At 34.2% G+C, this 17,357-nt stretch overlaps 1 protein-coding gene across 1 annotated transcript in view; it reads right to left on the bottom strand.

Moving 5' to 3' along the window:
- Nucleotides 1–17,357, bottom strand: part of RSRC1 (arginine and serine rich coiled-coil 1) — a 371,133-nt gene that overhangs the window by 87,815 nt on the left and 265,961 nt on the right. The window lies entirely within an intron of this gene.

Genomic DNA, 17,357 nt, shown 5'->3' with positions numbered 1-17,357 from the left:
CAATGCTCAGGCAACTGAATTCAGCCCCAACCAGAAAACTGAATACTAACAAGTTGAAAATCACAGTAATAATAAACCAGAACTTTCCTGGATTATAAATGAATAAGAAATGTAAGAAACAGATAAGAAATTTAAGATCTACATAAGAAATTTCAAAAATATTTCTTTCTATTATGAGCAAGTTTTTACTAGCAAGTACCTGTACTTCATTAATAAAGATTACTAGATATAAAAAACGTAGATTTTGAGCATCCTTTAAATTATATTGATGATAAAAAGACATTTGTATTTACATATTTTTAGGCAATAAAAAGTAAATCTATCAGAAGAAATTCATATTTTCAGAAAAATGGAAATATAGCACTCTTGAAATTTTTCTCTTATTTCAATTCTATATGGCAGTGTTGAAACAAGAGAAACACTTTCAACAATATCACAGCATAAAAAGGAGGATCAAAGAAAACCATACAATGAAAATCTTAGTTATAGCCATTCTATCAGGTTATGATGGTGAAAATTTGTCATCCAAAACTGGAATGCAGTACTCATTAATTTTGCATTTAGAAACTAGTGATTTTCCAAGCCCAGTATTAATCATTATCAATATTTTATAATCTCTCTTTTGTTGCTAGTTATTTTCAAGTAGGCATTAAGTTATTCTACTTTTATTTAAGGAGGAGGTTCTCAAAATTTAGCATGTATCAGCATCACATTTTCGGAAATCTTGTTAAAGCACAGACCCCCAGGTGGTCCCAGATATTGCATTTTTAAAAAATGTCAACATATTTATTTAGAAACATAGAATTTTAAATTCATTTTATCCCAATGTGATTTTTGTGTGTGTGTGGACCCATCAGTCACTTAGATGAATGTTTTAAAATTTGCAAACTATTTGGTGTTTTTTATTTACACTGAGGTCTACTTTAATTTCATGCTGATCAAAGAATGTAGTGTATATGACCCTCTTTGATATATGTTTAGATTTGCTCTATTAACTAGTACATGGTCAATTCTGTAAATGTTTGATAAGTATGAGAAAAGAATATATATTCCCTAAATCTTGAGTTAACTAGGACAAACCTGTTGGCTGGTTTTGTTTAATGCATCTCCTATTATGATGGCAGGATTCAAAGTTTATTCTTGCAATTGTGTCAATATTTGCTTCATATATTTTGAGACTGGGTTATCAGATGCACACAAATCAGATGCCAATACAGTATGCTCTGAAGCAGGGACTTAACTGTTTCATGAAGTAAACATAAGGAACAAAACAAACGAAAATGCCTCATAAATGGAAAAAACATTTTTACCGAAAATACTGGGGCACTCAGTGGCAGGCATGCTAAATTCAGATTCAAGAAACCACATTCTTATGCCAATTAAACTGTCCTGTTAAGTAAATTTGAAGATATGCTTGAGTAATCCCAACTGCAAAATGTACACAATATTATCAGTCTTTCTCTTTAGGCAACATATAAAAAGACTGCCATGTGGCCAAGACATAAGAAAAAAATTTCCCTTTTATTCTGTCAAGATAAGATCTTCAAAAGTATTTTTATTTTTAACGGACGTTGTCTCTCCAGCTCATCACTTAAAGCCCAGCACTCAATATGCTGCACATAGTGGATACTCAATAAGTATATGACGCAACAAATACTGCCTAGAAGCCAAGAGATAAATATATTCCTCATAACCCAAATTGAGAGAAGCATAGAAATTGAGAGATTTATAGAGAACAGTTTAATGATTAAAACTTAAGGTGAATAATTTTGGTTGGTTTAGTGAAGGCACTCGTGGACCAGTTCCTACTCCTTGTCTAAGATTTCCCTGGGGACCAGAAACTAAGCAAAGCCATCCAGACTACTTTTCTGAGGGGTATCTGAATTTGGAACAGCGTTACTTCTGCGACGTAGGCTCAGTGGAAGTCGTCACCTTCCCACAGAAGAAAGCGCTCACAAAAAGGTCAGAAAACTTCCCTTTCCTTAGCATGACCAACAAGATCCTTCACCATTAATTGGTCCCAACCCATATCTCTCAGTCAGCCACCACTCCATCCCATATTCTTTATTCTCCAAGCACTAAGAACTTATTCCAATTTAGTCATCACGTCATACTACTTCATAATTCTGTGCTTTGATTGTACCCTAGGTTTGGAAGGCTTTGTTCACTCTTCAAATGCTATAGTTTATGAGAATCCCTTCCTAACTCTAGACAGAGTTAGTTGCTCTTGTAGTATGTCTATTTTGGCACTAACCGTATTATATTGTAATCATTTGTTTAATATATGTTTTTTTATTCACCTTTGCATCCTCAAAACTCAGTTCAGTGCCAATGAATGTTTATTAATTAACCTTTATCAAGCCGTTTTTAGTATTTCAAAAAAGGAAAGAAAACACTGGTAAGAAAATGTGCTATAATAACATTTATAGCTTCAAAATAGCAAAACAACTTGCATTTATACTGATATCCGGTTTCATATTGTAACACATTATCCTGGGAATTTGGTATCATAAATTGTATGACATCCCCATCCTAGAGCTTTTAAATAAAAGAAATGGAAGACAGACATAATAGAGTATGATATCTCTGATAGCATTTTCTATTAATGAAATGGTTATGATCAGGACATAATGAATTACTGAGAGGTATAGCTGAGATTAAGGAATGGATTCTGAAGCCAGACTGCCTGGCTTTGAATCCTGGCTCTACCCATTACTAGCTATGACACCTAAGGCAATCATCTTAACTTCTCTGTGTCTCAGTTAATTCACCTGAAAATACTATTGATAACAATACCGCCGTCATAAGCCATAGGGTGACTGTAGGGTTTAAATGAGTTAATATATGCCAAGCACTCAGCACAGCACATATGCCATGGTAAGTATATTAGATTAGCTATTACATTTATGTAAAATATACAGTATTATCTATGCACTCTTAGCGATAGCAGTGTTTACCCATAGTAATTATTAACATAAAAATAAATGTATCTGTATTGTTCATGGTATAATTTATATATCTTAACCTATTTACAAGTTTTTTAGTATTGAATCCTTTCCTTGTGATAATTCCATGTAGAGAAATATGCACTAAGTAAATGTAATGTGGTTTCTTTGGTATTTCTGGGAAATTGTATAGAATATAAAATGGACCTACTTGAAACCAAGAAAGAGAATATATAAGAATATATATATTTAAAGTTCCTGGATATGTTCTGTGTCACTTAGAAATTTAGCTCTGTATTTCATGTTTGCTCTACCTACATTCATAGTAATATGAACTACAAATTGTTCAACTGTCTCATAATCTCTTCTATGACATTTTAGCCTATCATCCCAGTCAACATTAATTCGTCTTCTTAGGTCTGAGAGGCCTATGTTTATTTGTATTGTACAGACAGCTGGACATGCAACTTTCTTCCACACTGGACTGCCAACTCCTTGAGGTCAGGTATCTTGCTGATTTTAGTAGAGTGTAGTATCAAACATGGTCCCTTAGCTCCTAAAAAAATGTAAATTGAACTAAACTGAAAATTAATATGCATAATAATGACTGAGATATAGCAACATATTAAAGATTTAATTATATTCACATTACCTAAATATTTTAGAAACATCTATGACAAAAAGGATATTCTGAGATTTATCAGTATTTCAGAAAATTACAATAGCACATTTTATTTTAGCCATATGAATATTAGTATTTCAACTCCAAAATTTGGCATAACTCCTCAAAACTTCTAATTTCAAGATTATATTAATTGTATGTATATTAATTTGATGATTATGTCTGCAGACATAAATAAATATGCCTATCCACAAGTTTTTAAGAGTGAACCCTTCCCTTTTCAAAAAATTCATTTAGGGTATGATATACTGTTCAGGCTTATCTACTTTAGAAGTTTCCTTGTATAACAGATTTAAGAGCAATTATTATGAATTTGGATATTTACAATAATAAATGTCAAATCAAATAAAAATCTGCAGCCACCAAAAGTCCTATACCCTTACTCACACACAACAATTTATTACAGATAAATAGGGAAAAGCTTTCTCTCATTTGAATGAATTATTTTCCCTGACATTTTACATTAGGTACTTACTATTACATCAACAAAACAATGACACCGACAATAGTTTTCTTATTTTACCATGTGTGAGCATTTTGAAAGCATGACCTTGGAATTTAATAGTAAAAATTAACACCTACAAGTGAAGCAGCTGAATGCTTAAACTTATGTAGTGTTAGAAAAGAAAAACAAAAAACAAACATAAACCATGGAAGAGTTTTCACTTCAAATACCTGAAACAAATTTTAAAAAAAGATTTTTTAACATGGTGTTATTACATATACAAATCAGTAGACCCAGTATTGTTATATATACCATTTTCATTTGAAATGCACGTGTGTACAAATTATTTTGCAAATATTTTTGATTTATGATAAAATAATCTCATTAAAGAAAAACAATATATTTTATCAGAAACAGCTAAGTTGAGATATTTAAAATGTTTTACACAAAATCTTCAGTCTGATTTCATGCCATCCATTTTCAGTATTTTGAACTTTCCTCCAGAACATATTATCATCTTGTAACACCTTAGATTTAAATTGAAAGAGCATAATTTCAAAAACTTTGTCCATTTATTGTGTTTTATTCAAGGTAATACCTTCAGAGATTAAGTGAGCAGAAGTATTTATATTTTTGCTAATAATATTCCAGTCCTGAACATTTGTAAACCAAAATGATGAATAAACCAACATTTGTGGACTTAGAGTTTTTGATTCTTCTCCCTTTGTGAATTTCTTATCATTGGCATAATACAGGCATAACAAGTGGGAGCTGAGTGCACAGCCTAACATACTATCGTGAACATATAGCAACTGAGTTTCGCTAGGTGGCGCAACAAGAATAATTTATGTTTCTGCTTCTACAGTCCGTTGGAATGTTAACAAATACAACGACAGAGGACAAAGTACTCAACATCAGTGTTTGTAGAATTCTTACTTAAACTAGAATATTTTTATCTGTTCATACTAGAATTTAATTTTTTATAATAACAAAATAGCTTTTAGCATAAAGGAAACTTTAGCAAAATGGATGATTTTCTATTTTTCCACTGGCTATTTTGAATATTGAAACAGTATCAGGCTTTTAGGGGAGGCAGTGTATAAAAAAAAAATAAGTAACTAAAATGAAACTACTTTATTAAAACCCTATGTGAAAATATCATGCAGCTTAGAAGTGAAAACTACTAGCAAATTACTTCTTAGAGCTGTGAATGCATAATATGTGATTTTATAATATATAACGTTTTAGAAGTTCTCATATTAAGATTTTTAAGCATCCTAGAGTAGACTTGAAAGGGTTCAATATAGGAATCAGAACTATATTCAAGTTCTAGCTTAGCAATGATCTAATTTGTGACCTGGGCTGCAGTTTCCCAATCAGCAGACAGAGTTGGATTTGATTAGTTTTAAGGTTCTTTGGAGTTTCAGGAAAATCATTCAAGGCACTCTAAGAATGAGTGACAATATACTCTGCTTGGAGATTATTTAATATTTTTCTAAGAATAAAGTTTAAATTTATATCCTGTTTTAACTGCATTAAACCAAAGTTTAAAGCTGAATAGTTAATCTTAACAGACATTAGAGCTAATGGTTGGAAAATAAGGCTAAGATCATTAATCCATCTAGCAAAAACTATATTTAGAGGTAAGACACATTTGTTCTTTTCTATTGGGATAGGGTAAATTTTTTTAGATACCTTTTAAATTTAGATAGATTTTTAGATACATTTGAATTTCAAACTGTTATTATTCAATCTAAGTTTTATAGATGTAGTGCTCTGTGACACTTTCAGAGCTTCCCAATCATTGGGTCACAAATAAGTTATAGGTGTGCAAAAATATTGATCCCCTTCGCCCTTAGGGAGACCAAGCAAGGTCTGAGGTGGCTGGAGTTCAAGAGCCAGTAGCCTCTGGACAAGAGCAACCTCCTCAGCCCAGCCTAGTGCGCTAACCAAGTAGAATCCTTTCGCACGTCGCACGTCGTGGCGTGAGGAAGACAGAAGCATTGTCCTGCAGCGTCTCTGTTTTATCTGTACTAAGTTACTTGAGAGACGTTTGGAAAACATTAAAATGTCTGCTTTAAACTTTCTCCATGGTTAACTAGGAGACTCTTATGAAGCTTTCAATAATTACACAATTTCTAGCTGAAACTAATTTCACAAAACAGTATGAATACTGATGACTAATAACTAAGAGGGTATTTTAACACAGGGAAAATATGTAGAGTTCCTGCGTTAAATAAGCTAATTTATCTAAAACCTATTTAATAGTAAACAAACATCATTATGTATGTCATATACCATGTTCTTGGCTCATCAATTTTAATAATGAATTAAACTGCTACAGATTTTTTTGTGACCTTTTTTTCTATGCTTCTAACATAGAGGATTAAATATAACCTGTAAGAATAAAGGTATATAATAATTTCAAAAGTTATTAAATTAATTTGTGAAGTACCAAATGGACATAAATTATCCTGGTTTTTTTCTTTTTATGGTTAGTTTGAAAATATATTTTGTAAGTAACCATAGTGTATATAAACAGACTCTTTCACTGTGTGTGCGTGTGTGTGCGTGTGTGTGTGTGTGTGTGTGTGAGAGTGTGTGTACTCTTACTAGGAAAATGTTTTTATTTTATTCCTAAGATTAAGGCTGAAGTCACAGCTACAAATGATGTAAAGGATATAATGCCTGGTGATAGGAAATATATAACATGGAACATTTTAGACTATTATATGTATATTTTATGGATAATAACAAGAAATCTAGAAATAGCCGGTGAAAAAATTGTTAACCTAAAAAGCATTACAAAAAGCCTCAGTTCTGCAAAACTATGAAAGCTAATCTCAATTCAAAATGAGTTAAATATTAAACAAACTTCTCTAGAGGAAGAGACTGCAGATAGCGTTGTCAGTGTTACCAGAAAGATTAACATTCCAGTCATAGATCTTTAAGGAAAAAAAGTACACCAAGGAGGGACAATGGCTGCTGGGAAGTAAAGGTAAAAACTGACAGATAAAATTCAGTAATAGCAATCAGGGCAAACCTCCCCAAAGACTCTCTTATGTCCTGGTTACTGCCTACTGTATTAAGACTGCCTTTCTCATCACTTAATGCTTATTTTCATCACTTTGCTTAAAATATTGATAATCAATTAGGGCTACGTCTGTTTTGCCACAGAATCTGTGTCACAGTCTATCAGACTGTCAGGGCCAATTCAATCCTCATTCAAAGTTAATTTTTTCTTCATAAATCTGCCTTTGGAGGAGTCATTAGGCACAGAACATAGCCGGAGGTGCAATCACCTATTCTCTTTCATTAGTGGCAGGCAGAGAAGGTGAGGGAGATTATTAGAACTTTGGAATGATCACAAAGCAGCGTGCTGCCTGTCACATCCCCCCAACATTTAATTCATCTAGCCAACTCACCAGCACTCTTTGCCAACAGTTTTAAATGGACATTATTCATGAACATCTGTGACACGCTGAATATTCTGAACTGGAAATGATGAAAAAGCAATGCCCCTTTTGACTTTAAAATTAATTCTATGGTCAAAACAATTAAGAATATAACAAACATGTTTTGTGATGCTATTTTTAGTCATTTAAGATATGTTTCAGAAGCAAAACAATTTACTAAAGCTAATAACACACAAATATATAAGGGAGATTCCCATGTAACATAAAAATCATCAGTATTAAGCAATTTTTTAAAAGCCGATTTTACCTACATTAGGGATGACCAGGATTTTTTTCCCAACGGTGGATTTAAAATTCACAATAAAATAACAATTTTTATTGATTCAATATCTTGGTTAGCAGCATACCACAAAATAAAAGGATTCAGAAGAATTTAATGTAGGACCAATTTAGATAAAAAATATTATATTTGAGATCTTCAGAGGCACCATATTTTTTATACTATAAATGCCTTAGTTGGAAGAGGTGTATTGTGGGTAAAATGTTGACAGAGAAACAAGTGTAACAAAAGAAACAGGTCAAATAACTAATTAAAAATAAAACCTTTTAAACAACTCATTTTCATTTTAAAAGCTATCACTAATTTATTCAATAAAAAGAAAATCTAGATTGTTTAAAATGCTTTGTTCTTTAGAGTGGCCCACCTTTTATCATCTGGAATAAAGAAATTATGTAGCTGCTAACACAGGGACAAAGAAATGTGTTGCTAGATATACATTTTTGTGGAGATTTATCTGTGAGTTATTTAAACATTTCCTCATAATTCCAAGCTGATGACATCAAGATTTTAAATGTTTTTATCAAAGTCATAATGCTCTAGGACTGCAAAATAATTTTTATTAGAGATCAGCCTCGGAAGATAATTGGAGGAGTATTTCTCAAACTGTATCTCACATAATGAGGTAGCGAAAGGGTTCTGTAGTCAAATATACAGAAGGTGCCAAAAAAATGTATACCCATTTTAAGAAAGGAAAACTATTATAATTGTAATACTCAATATATACCTATAACAAAAGATGAATACAAGTCACGTTTGACTTCTGCAATGACAAGAGGTGTTCAAAGTGGCTACCACCAGTGTCCAGACACTTCTGATTACGGTGAACTACTGCTTGAGCAACATTGACGAAAGTGTCCACATGTATACAGTTTTTCAGTACCCCGGTATTTGAAAAACATTTGGTTAGACAAAATTAAACTATTTCTTTACTGCAGAACTCATCAGAATCTATAACAGGCTAATGTCCGTTGCTTCTCTCTACAAGGGAAATACATATGTGGTGATTCCCAAACTTATCTGATCATGGAACCATTTTTTTACATCATTAGAATATCAACAAAAGATTTTCCTAACCTTCCAATGTCAACTATTTGTGTTCTGTCCACACTAGCTCTCATACTCTACATCCTATTTATTTTTAAAAATGTCAATTGAGCACCTACTATCTACCTGGCAATGTGGTAGGTGATAAGGTTACAATAGGGAACAAGACACTGATGTCCAGTTGCTCCTAATCTAGTACAGAATACAATTTATTTATTTGTAGCTCTGTCTTCCCACTGTGAGCACTTTGAGAAAATTGAATGGATCTTATTCATATCACTCTATCTCCCCAACGCCCAGCACTGGTAAACAGTAGGAGCTCAAGAAATACTTGTTAAACTGAAGTACGTATAGTTTCCTTTTACCTAGATGGTTCCAATGACGTCACACTGATCTGAGCACCACGCTTCTCCCCCATCCCTTCCTCTCTCTAAGTTAGTGTCTACCCTAACCAATAATGTAGATTGTGTAACATGACGCTGGGAAGAAGCTAAATTCTAAGGAAAATCACAAATACAAAGCGAGACTGGCAAACTACCTCCAGTTTAACGGTAGTGGCTGCCTTAGTTTCTGAGTTGAGAAGGGTTCTACTGCTTGTCTGGGTTCAGGAGGAAAAGTACCATGATCAATTACAAATGACTGCCACTCCTGCTTGTAAAGTTTTTCCATATTAGAGGGATTCATAATGCAAAAGGGTTTCAATAACAGTAACTACTTATTAACACTATCATATATTGCTATGTTACTACGGCTGCTGCTACCACCATTACAATTGCATGAAACAGAAACTTTTCTAGATGTTAAGCCAAACACATTTAACACAAGGAACTGGATACTTATCAAGCTGTTGGAAGGGCTGAAAGCATGGGCTCTGGGCTAGGCCTCCAAGGATGATGATGCCCAGATAAACATTGTAGAACTAGCAGCCAGGAACTGCTCCCTCTTCCACAGGCAGGACAGGGAGAAATCAGGAGGTGGCCACTCGAACTGAAAAGTTCCAGAATACCCTACTATAGCTGCAGATCAGGAAGTTACCACTTCACTGGCCTTTCAACTGGCACCAAGTTGAGTGACTAGGGACTGGAACACAGCTGGAGCAGTACTCCAGGTCTCCACAGCTGGGCCTGACAGCAGCAATAGCTGAAGCAGCGGGGAGAGACTCTGCATCCCTTCCTCTTGCAAAATTCCGTATGAATACATCTGATTGCTGGCACCTAATTCATACCCAGAATCTTAGACACAAAGGATTCTAGAACATGGAGGTTATTGCGTTGTAGCTTTTGCTGAAAGCAAACTAGAAAAAGGTTAGAATAAATGTTATGTGCCAATTCAACATTTATTAAATCCTTAATATGTATCACGCATCTTTCTAAATGTTTTACATGTATTAATTCATATAATGCTCACAACAACCCTATATGGTTTATATACTCACAGTTAAGGCAACTGAGGCACAGAGAGATGTAACACATTGCTTGGGGTCACAGAGTTACTAAGTGATAGAGCCAGGATTCAAAGCCAGGTTGTCTGGCCCCAGAACAGCCTCTGTTCTTCACTAGCACTGTGTTTCCAAAGAGTACTTACTAGTAGCTTCATCTCTTTAATAGATTAATGATGAGGATGAAATTAATTTATTTTCTACTCAGTTTTTTAAATTGATCAACCAGGTATGTGTTATGACTTCAAATCTGTATAACGAGGTGGCATTTCAAAGAAATCAGTAGGCTAAAGACAGCTAAAACAATCTAGCTGAAGGTTTACTAGGCTTACATATATGCAACACTAACAGTGGAAGACTGACACCTTTCCTAGTGGAAAGCAGAATAAACAGCATCATTCTGGTGAGTGTGAAAGACCTGAAATACAGTGTTCCAAATGGGAGATGTTAAATGCTCCCTTATCCGTGGTTTCATAGAGAGAAATATAGTAGTATACTTCGAGAACCAAAAATAGTTTACACGCTTTGATACAACTTCACTTCTGAAACTGTAAATCATTGAAGTTTAAAAGGAAAAAAATATGCATGAAGATATTCATTGAACACTATTTTAATGAAAAAAAAGCAATGATATAAATAAATACTCATTAGGTAAGTGGCTAATATTATGCTTTCTGGACATATATAGACAATAAAATTATGCTAGGTAAAATTATGTAACAAGTTGGAAAAATTATTCTGATAGACAAGTAGATACAAAATAGCAGGATAAAAATATATTTCTGTGATATAAACATGGATAAGGAAAAAAGAAGAAATTTTAAAAAATCACTTATTACATACTAAATTTTCGTGTGTAATTTGATCTCTTTCTTACCTCTCTATTATGTTTTACTGATTTGACTGGTGATTCCTACACTAGTGACTCATGTACTTTAATACTTGGTCAAGCCAAATCAACCTCATTATTATGAATTTAAATTTTGGGGGACTAAATATTCATAGAATTATTCTTCTGGATAAATGTTAGTATTATATTTGTTAAACTCCCCCCCATCAAAAAAAATTCAAAACTACAAATAACACAATTGTTAGGATTTTAAATAGCTATGCTAAAGTAATGCATTAATTTGGAGAAAATGGAAATATTCATAATATTGAATCTTCTTATCTAAGATAATAATATGTTTTCATTTATTTAAATCATTTGTGTCTTTCAGGAAAGTTTAATAGCTATTCATCTAGGTTGTAACATTTCATTCCAGCCCTGTTTTCCTTTCAACTGTCTTCTTTAAAGACAAATTTTTTTGTAGGACTTATCTAAACTCTGTCTCACTTCTCCAACACCTACTCATTTTTCAGTCCATTCCAATAAGGATTCTGACTTGATCACTCAACAAAAATTGCTCTTCAGTGACTTCTACATCACAAATTCACTGGATATTTTTATTTAAAATAAAAGTAGTAAGTAATGAAATATTTTAAAGCTATTAAAAATATAGAGCATACTATGATACCATTTAAATTAATAGATATTAATTTTTCATCGTACCTATTTCCCTATATTTTTGCTATCTGGTACCATTGGACTGCTTTAATTTTTGACGACCCTGTTGGTCTGAAATGACATCATCTTGTGTGTGTGTGTGTATATATGCTCGTATCGCTCTAATTTCTATAGAGACTGAGTATCTCTTCAAAAAATTGGCCACCAGAGTTACTCTCTTTAGAATTGCCTCTATCCTTAGTCCATTTTATTATAAGGTTGTTTTTCTTATTGATTTGAAAGTTTACTTTATATATTCAAGATAGTAACAATTTGTCAGTTATATACATTACAATGATGTTTTCCCAGAATGTAGCACATCTTTTGGCTTTGTTTATTGCACCTTTTATCAGAAGTGTCTAATTTTAAAGAATTTTTAAATTTATATTTTTAAGTACTTTGTCTGGTTTAAGAAACCCTTCCTTATCCCTACACAGCAAATCTAATCTTCATTTCTTCCAAAAGTTTAGAATTTTTACTTTTTACATTTACGCTTTCTGAAATTTCCATATGAGAAATCAATTATTTTAATACTATTATTAAAGAAACCTATCCTTCCCTCATTTATATGTAACAGCAAATTCTCATATATATGTGGGGATTATTTCTGGGCACTCTGCTCCTTTCCATTGATGATACCATTTTAATTTCTGTAGCTTTTATACATAATCTTATTATCTGGTAGGATAAACACCCACCTTTCCTCTTCTCCTCCTTCAAAGATCTAGTGACTATTCTTGACAATTTGCTTTTCAACGTGATTTTTTATTTTTTTTACTGGAGTTTCCCTCCCTTTCTTCCGTCTCCCCCAACCCCTCTGGTTCAAGCCATTGTTTCTCAGTCTAGTTGTGTAGGACACACCTCCCTGGCCCATGCTGAACCTTGCGCTCCGCTCCCCCCCCCCCGGCAGAGGCAGTCAGTTGCCAGTCGTTGGCAGGCAGCACTCAGCAGTGCATGGCAGCTCATGCCAACCTCTGGCTGCTCAAGGCCGCCCATCTCCAGAGAGCTGTTGTTCACATTCTTAGCTGTAGAGGGCGCAGCTCACTGGCTCATGTGAGATTCAAACAGGCGAACCCCGCATTAGGAGTATGGTACTCCAACCACCAGAGCCACCGGGCCGGCCCAGAATGGGGCTTTTAAATTCTTTATGTAACAACTAAAATTTCTCCAGATTTAGGTTACATACATCAAATAAAACCAATTTCTGATGACTGCCCCCAGCTACACGCACACCATAAGAAACACTTCTATTCTGAGATTGGGAATGGATAGGGGGTGAAAAATGTTTAATAATGTCTGAACCACACAGTGAAAACCAAGTTGTTTTATTTTTTTTTAGCAATTTACCTTTTGAATTTTTTTGTTTAAGAAAACTTTGTGAAATGACCTATTCACTCTGCCATCTGTGATTCATGATGTTAAGGTCTGTTGGGCAACTTTTCAAATCTGGAACCAATAATCTGCTTATACGTGTTTCATCCTATCTTGTTCTTACATTATGGTTTCTATTCCTTATTTTTTCTCTTGAATCATTTTAACATATTTTATAGTTTCTTTTAAAGAACATTCTATTATCTCAAATTCTCCATGTGCCAATTATTCTGTTTCTGTCATTACCTGACCTTCCCACAATCATCAATTCTGGATTTAATCAATTCTACTTCTAATATATCATATATTTTAATCCGTTCATTTATCTCCATATTTACTATACCACTACCCTGGGCCATCATCATCTTTCACTTTAATTACTATAACAACTTTATTAATCTTTCTAAAACTAGTTTTGTGATAATCTTATCACCACTACCACCACAACCTTTACCATCACCACCAAAACCACTCTTCTTAGTACAGGAAGATGGATTTTGTAAGAATGAATTCTAATCCTGCCATGCCCTACAATGGTTTTCCACTTAGGAAAAAAAGCAAAACCCTAAAATTAACATGGTTCATAAGGCCACGAATCATCTATTCCTTGCTGACCTTACCAGCTTCATTCAAGATATTCTCCTCCACCTTATTCCTTAAGGGTTCATTCACACTGGTCTTCCTTGTTTTGAAAAGGCACCACGGTCCTATATGATCAATGTCCCAATTTGCCTGGGACTTCCCTGGTTTTAACATGGAAAGTTTCACATCTTGAGAAAACCCTTCTCAGTCCCAGGCAAATTGTATTTAAATTGTTGTCAAATGGAGGAGAAAATAAATGAATTTTTTAGCCTTGGCTGTTATATGCTCATTTATTAGTCTACCCTGTTTACTGTCATTACATTTCTCAAAATTATTATTGAACCATTAATTGTACAAATAACTCTCTCCTGTTTGCTTTCCCCACCACAACATAAATTCTGAGAAAGCAGGCACCCTGACTGTCTCTTAGCATCTAACAGTGTTGTCTGGACACAGCGGGTGCACAGTAAAATATTTAAAATTAACTAATGAAGTTTATTTTTGTTATTTTATACTTTTGTTGCTACATAAAAGACATTTTAATTATAATTTATAACAGATAATTACAGGTCTATAGAAAAAACGATTACTATATACAGAGGGTGTCACAAAATCTGTATGTACACATTGTTAGAAAGGAAAACTATTAAAATTGTGATACTCAATATATACCGATAACAAAAGATGAATGAATACAAGTCACGTTTGGCCTCTGCAATTATAAGAGGTGCTCACAGTGGTTACCATCAGTGTCCAGACACTTCTGATTACGGCGAACTACGGCTTGAGCAATGTTGACCAAAGTGTCCACTTGTATACATTTTTGGCACCCCTGGTTTATATACATACATATACATACACATATACATATACGTATACATATACGTAATATATGGCATATATATATAATTTTATATCATTAAGAAAATTAGGAATTTCATTTACATTGCCTTTGTACCTTTGGATAGTCATAAACTCTCAAGATTTGAAAAGGATCTTAGGGACCACCTAGTTTACTTCTCTCATTTTTATAGAAGAGAAAAACTGAGGCCCAGATGTGTTAAGTGACTTGTTCAAAGTGACACAGCTAATTAGTGGCAGAGCCAGTGCAGAAACCAAGAGCTTATTACTCTTAGAACAGTAATCTTTCCATACTGCTAATTAGAGATGATCACAGTTCCTTAGGCTACCATAGAGTTGTAAGATTCTGACTTAGACTCTTGTCTATTTGGGTAATTTACTGTGTCTCAAGGCAAGTCACTTTAAATCTTTTCCCGAGCTTTGTAGTTTCAACCAAATTTGTGTCCTTATTCATTAAGAGTGTGCCCCCATTGAACCCTCTAAACGGAGGGCAGTATTCAGGTTAATTTTGTTTACCTTATCCTCAGTGCTTAGCATCATGCCTAGCACATAGGAGATAATGCCATTTCTTGAGGTAATACCTAAGCACACATGCCAAAACACTACACAATACAGGTGAGGTAAATAGGTAAATTCTTCAAATCTTTGGATGATGATTTTTGGGTCTTGCCAATGAGGAGGGAGGGAAGGAAAAAGCGAGGAAGGGAAAGGAGAGGATGAGAAAGACTGCGTGTGTGTGTGGGGGGGGGGGGTAGTGAATAACCTCTTTCACAGGATTATCAATGTTAGAAAAGTTACAGTAAGACTCACTGCTAATATAAAGACCTAAACTTTGAGTGTGTTGCTTTAGTCTCTTTTTTGCTAGTTTGAAAGCATCTCTTATATGTGTGCTCTGTATCTTTGGGTTTTTAGAAGATATAAATCTACTTTGTGAGGGGCTAGCTACTATAACAAAGTGTTATATCTGCAAATCTGCTAAGGCAGTTCAAAGAAAGGGGGCATGATTACCCGCTTAACCTAAATATGAAGCGGTCACAAATCCAAACTGCATGTGTCATCGCTTCAATAAAAATCACAGATCACATGATTTTAGAGTTGGAAAATAACTATGGACCTTATGGTCATTAGGTTAAGTGATCTGTTTAGATTATTCAAAGTGGATCTGCACTGTTACTCAGGGCACACTCTTCTTCAGTTCTTTTAGAAAAATCGTAAATATAAACAGAACCCAAGTTTTAGATAGCTACAAAGAAACTGTCACCTAACACAGAAAGAATGATTTGCTTGAATTAGCTCCATAACTGGCTGTTGTTTACTTGTGTGTTGGGTTGTGATCCTATCCATATCTGAGCACCAAACCTCTAGTGTTTCCATCAGATGGAGAAAAAATGGTAAGAAAATGCTCAACAAGGGAAACAAAAGAAAAAATAAACAAATGGGACTACATTAAACTAAAAAGTCTTTAACAACAAAAGAAAACAACAAAACGAAAAGACATCCTACTGAATGGGAGATGATATTCACTGATACATCTAATAAGGGGTTAATATCCAAAATTTATAAAGAACTCATATAACGCAACACCAAAAAACAAAACAAAACAATCCAATTAAAAAATGGGCAGAGGACCTGAAATAGACATTTCTCTAAAGAAGACATACACATGGCCAAAAGACATGAAAAGATGCTCAATGTCACTAATCATCAGGGAGATGCAAATTAAATCCACAATGAAACATCACGTCACACCTGTTAGAATGGCTAACAATTAATGAATCAACAAACAACAAGTGCTGGTGAGGATATGGAGAAAAGGGAACCCTCATGTTCTGTTGGTGAATTGCAAATTGGAACAGCCACTATGGAAAATGGTTCCTTAAAAAATTAAAAATAGAATTACCTTATGACTCAGCAATTTCACTTCTGGGCACTAAAGAAGAAATCCAAACTAATTCGAAAAAAATACATGCACCCCTATGTCCACTGCAGCACTATTTACAATAGCCAAGATCTGAAAGCAACCCAAGTGCCCATCTATAGATATTGGATAAAGAAGAGGTGGTATTTATATATACAATGGGATATTACTTGGCCATAAAAAAGAATGAAATCTTACCATTTGTGACAACACGGATGGACCTAGAGAGTATTATGCTAAATGGAATAACTGAGACTGAGAGAGACAAATACGATATGATCTCACTTAGATGTGGAATCTAAAGAACAATAAAATGAACAAACATTTGTTTGGACTCATTGTTACGTATGTTACATGCTATTGAGTCAGCTCCGATTCCTGGCGACTCTATAAATGAGTGATGTCACAGTGTCCTGTCTGCAACAGCCCCGCTCAGCTCCTGTAGACTCCTGCCTATGGCTCCTTCAATGGAGTCAATCCATCTCATATTTGGTCTTCCTCTTTTCCTGCTGCCTTCGATTTTTCCCAGCACTGTTGTCTTTTCCAAAAAACCCTGACTTCTCATGATGTGCCCAAAGGAGGACAGCTTCAGTTTTGTCATTTTTTGCCTCCAGTGATGTTTCAGGCTTCATTTTTTCGTCTTTCTGGCGGTCCAGGGTATCTGTAGAGCAGTCTTCAAACAGCATATTTCAACTGAATCCATTTTTTTTTCTATCAGCCTTCTTCAGTGTCCAACTTTCACATCTGTACATAGCAATTGGGAACACAA

Source organism: Rhinolophus sinicus, chromosome 17 (genome assembly GCF_057876585.1).
Source record: "Rhinolophus sinicus isolate RSI-liver-muscle chromosome 17, RSI-T2T, whole genome shotgun sequence".
NCBI lineage: Eukaryota > Metazoa > Chordata > Mammalia > Chiroptera > Rhinolophidae > Rhinolophus > Rhinolophus sinicus.
Note: the sequence above shows the minus strand (reverse complement) of the source record. Positions and strands in the feature narration are given on the sequence as shown.